Here is a 4140-nt window from a genome sequence, read left to right on the forward strand (position 1 = left end):
ATACCTTTGACTTCCTTTAAATTATTTTCCTACTTAGCCTTGACAAATGTTTCCAATTTCTTGGGTTAAAGTACAGAGCATTTCTTCTCCTTCCATTTCTTGTAAGAATGCATAATTGCAATTGCTGCAATGTGTGTTCATCAACCACACATTTTTGAGATTTTCTTACTTATCTTTGAAATGTGTTTGTTCATAAACTGTTATTACATGCTTTTGCTAAATTAGCACCCACAAACAGAAATATCATTTTAGAGTAGATATTTCTGGTTAAGTCAATGTCAGTGTTAAGTCAATGTCTCTGAGAGCATTCAGCTTCTGACATAAACTAAATTACCTGTGTTAGTAAGAATGACTGTTGTAGCAGTTAAACCTGAATTTGAATAAAAGACAATGTTCCTGAGTATTCTGTTTATAACAGCTGATTCATAAAATACTTGAAATAAACATTTTTGTTAATGTTATGTTAAAGTTTTGTAGGTATTTCTTAATATCTGAAGTGAAACAATGATGCAATTGTAATACTTAACATTTCATCCCCTTTCCCCTTTCCCCTTTCCCTTCTTTTCCCTTTTCCTTTTTCCTTTTTCCTTTTTCCTTTTCCCTTTTTCGTCTTACAAAATCCCAAGGGGAGTAGAGTCCCTTCCCCTCTGCTGCCCTGCAAAACCCTTAATGACCAAAAGCATGAATATCTATGCCACTGTTTCTTTTCTGCCAATTTCCTAAATGCCTCAGGATTAATTTTATGCCTAGAGATTTGTGAAAATTCAGGGTTTTTTTTAAACTGGAAGTGAATCAGCAAGTTTTAGTGAAATCCTGCTGAGGTCTATCTACTAAGAAGTGAGACACAGCTTTTCTAATCTCCTGCATACCTGTCAATCTGAAAAACCTAAGGTAGAGGCAAGTTTGAGTCTCTACCTTTTATTTTACACTGCTGACAAATATTCTGAGATCATTTAGAAATCCAAAAGTTTAATTTTATTTGCTCAGTTATTCCATAACCAAAGACCTTTCCTGATGAATTCTGTTATCCATACCTAAGATGTTACAGGGTAGAAGTCAAGGCTACAGTTGAAGTGGGAGAAACCACAGTCCTAGGTCTTGCTGGATGTTTGCTGACACAAATTGGATAGGCTGATTCATAACAAAGCAGAGAAAGCTGCGTTAGAAGAGGCAACCTCTCAGCATTTGGGATACTTTTCTGAGGCCTAAGACCATGAGGTGCTTATACACACTGGGAGTTTTTCATTGGTACCTGTCAAATTCCACCTAGAAATGGTCCCTGGTTGTGCCTATAAAGTCAATAGCAGTTGTGTTGATGGGTTGCTGACACTCGTACATCTCTCACTGCCCAATGTCATTTTGGTTTGCCCTTTACACACTCAGCCATTACATATTACACCCATTTCTAGCCTGAAAGCTGAGTGAAGAGAGATTCTCTTGTCAGTGTAGCAGGGGCTGCTTGGGAGCAAACACCAGGTACTGCAGGTATCCCACATGTGAGTAGCTGAGCTGGAGCCCAGGAAGCTCCAGAAGCAGCAGCAGCTGGGAGCTGTAATCCCTTCAAAGCTGTGCAGCTGTCAGCAAAGTGACAACATGGTGACACTGTGCATTGTGCTGGGAGTCCTTGCAGGTGTGGGTGTCTTTTTTGTTCTCTCCTTGGATTGCATGGAGTAAAACAGAGCTCAGGCTCACAGCCAAGCCCAAAGGTACTAACAACAAAAACCCCTCTTGAATAAGCAGGGCAGGGATTGGACTTTGAATCTCATAAGAGCATCCCAAGCAGAAGGGAAATGTTTATTTAGAGCCCTGCTATCTTTACTGTTCCACTTAGGTTTTAATGATGTTTTTGACAGAAAACCACTTCACTTAAAATGCTACTTGTAAAAGCTAGTGTGCCACAATCCATTAGGTTAAATAAATATTATAATAAATATTTTGTGTCACCAACCTTGTAGGAAACATAGTGATACCTGAATAAATAATTTCTTGAATTTGTTGAGTAAAAAACTTTAAAGAAGTTTACTAACAAAATCCACACTCTGATCTGCTGCATTGGTGAGGAAGACACAGATGCCTTGGTTTTCTTTCTCCCACAGAAATAAGAGCTGTATGGAAATGTCATTTTTCTGATCAGAAATAACATAGAGAACATTTCTACACATCTGCCTTGTCCTGCAAAGTGGTCTGCCAGTAAAAAAATGATTTTAATTTCTAGAGTAACATAACATCTGGAGCACCATCTACTATTTTACTGATAATTTTACTAATATGTAAATGTAAAGCATATTTATAAACAGTTAGGGATATTTGACTGATAAATAAGCAACTGCTGTGTAAGTTTGACACTAAAAAATTAATTTAGAAACTATGAGGTAAAGACTATTGTAATGACTTCCAGGGGTTGTGGAATATAAGATTTATTGTCACATACTGCTGTTTATGCCTTCAGACACCACTTCTAATAGGAAGTAAGGCATTCAGAAAGCTGTTCTCACTCAAAAATCAAGTTTCATGTTCAGAGCAATTTATGAATTTTCTGTAACTTCAGTCCAAGAATATCAATCTAAAGTGCATATAGCCAGCATAACACTCTGCAGGACAAATTTTGTTGTGCTTTTATGTATAATACTTAAGGTGATAAAACCACAAGAGTTATTTATATTTTATATCAGAAAAACTGGATGAATAGGGCAACTGAGAGTGTTAAAATTGTCTCTCAACCACACTGAATTGTCAATGGCAATGTGTGAGTACTTTGAGGAAAACAAAATGTTTTTGTCATGACATTGTAGGCTCATCTAATTGCTCACTGATTAACAAGAGCAACCAGAATTCTGAGTTGGAAAAACTGCAGTGGTACAAATGGTACAAACCTGGAGTTACAACCCAGAGAGTAGATCAGAGAATATTGTATGTAGGTAGTGGCTTTATTTCTATCTACCTCTTAAATTACAGCACTGAACCCCATAGAAATCCTCTCCATCATTTCATCCCCAGTCCGGGCTCTATGCAAAGAAAAAAAAGTTTGAATTTTTCACTTCAAGACCATGAACATAATTAAAACTTCGTGTTGTGAGTAACAGGACATCTCTGCATGTTTGTGGGTAAATGCAGGCTTAGGGGGCAGGGGCAGGTGAATCACTGCATCCTAAGAAAACAATCTTACACTACAGCATTAATTCATTTAAGTATTTCAAGGAAATAAGCTTTAAGTGCTACATATTGTAACAGATTGGAATGTGTAGACTTACAGTATTAGATGGTCATAATCCCCCCAGTGCAAGGCTGATTGAAGGGGTAGCAAGAGTTGGCTAATCCTTTTGGACCAATGGCATAAAACAAGGATTAGTTTTTCATTTACTGCAACTGAGTGGGTCATTAGGATCCAAAGACACTAATGAGCCTGAACAGGCAATTGGATTCTGGTTTCAAAGTTATGGGCTAGTTTGAAAGGAGATTGATTGTGTCTTTTAGTGATTTAAAACACGATGTTTTGGTGACCTTTTTCCTGAGAAAAATGAATGAAGGATGTGACGGTGGAACACAAACCTGGAATGCTGACTTTTCTCCTCCTAAGACTTGAGTTGTTGCCAGATTTGTTGCCTTAGAGGCTGAATGGCTCATTTAGAAATATCTCTGTTGCCTTGCTTTTATGTTCTGCTCTTGATGTCTCCAGAGTTGACACAAGTCACATGCAATCAAGTCTGTATTCCTGGTGGACAGGCACTGTCCTAATATTCTCTGACTCACACCCAGGTTGTTTGCAGCTCAGCAGTTCTGCTTCCAGACACATCACTTTGTGTTCTGATGCTAACATCTTGCTGAGAAATTGCCTCTTGGCACGTTGTTTCTTGGATCCTGTACCTTGCTTGATTTGATGTGAAGATGATGCTCTTTTTAGCACTTGCAACATGTTACCTTTGGAAAGGTAAATCATTCCCCCCACCTTGCTGCAGTCCAGACTTTTTTATTCTCAGGAATCACTTGAATTCAGCTATAACACATAGCTTCTATTTGGTTTCATTCAAATTAAGCAAGGGTATGAAAGAAACTTCAAAAGATGCTGATGCCATGCTAATAGAATGTTTAGACATACAAAAAAGGAACATACTTTGACTGTTATGACTCCATAGGAGAAAT

This window comes from Camarhynchus parvulus, chromosome 5 (genome assembly GCF_901933205.1).
Source record: "Camarhynchus parvulus chromosome 5, STF_HiC, whole genome shotgun sequence".
NCBI lineage: Eukaryota > Metazoa > Chordata > Aves > Passeriformes > Thraupidae > Camarhynchus > Camarhynchus parvulus.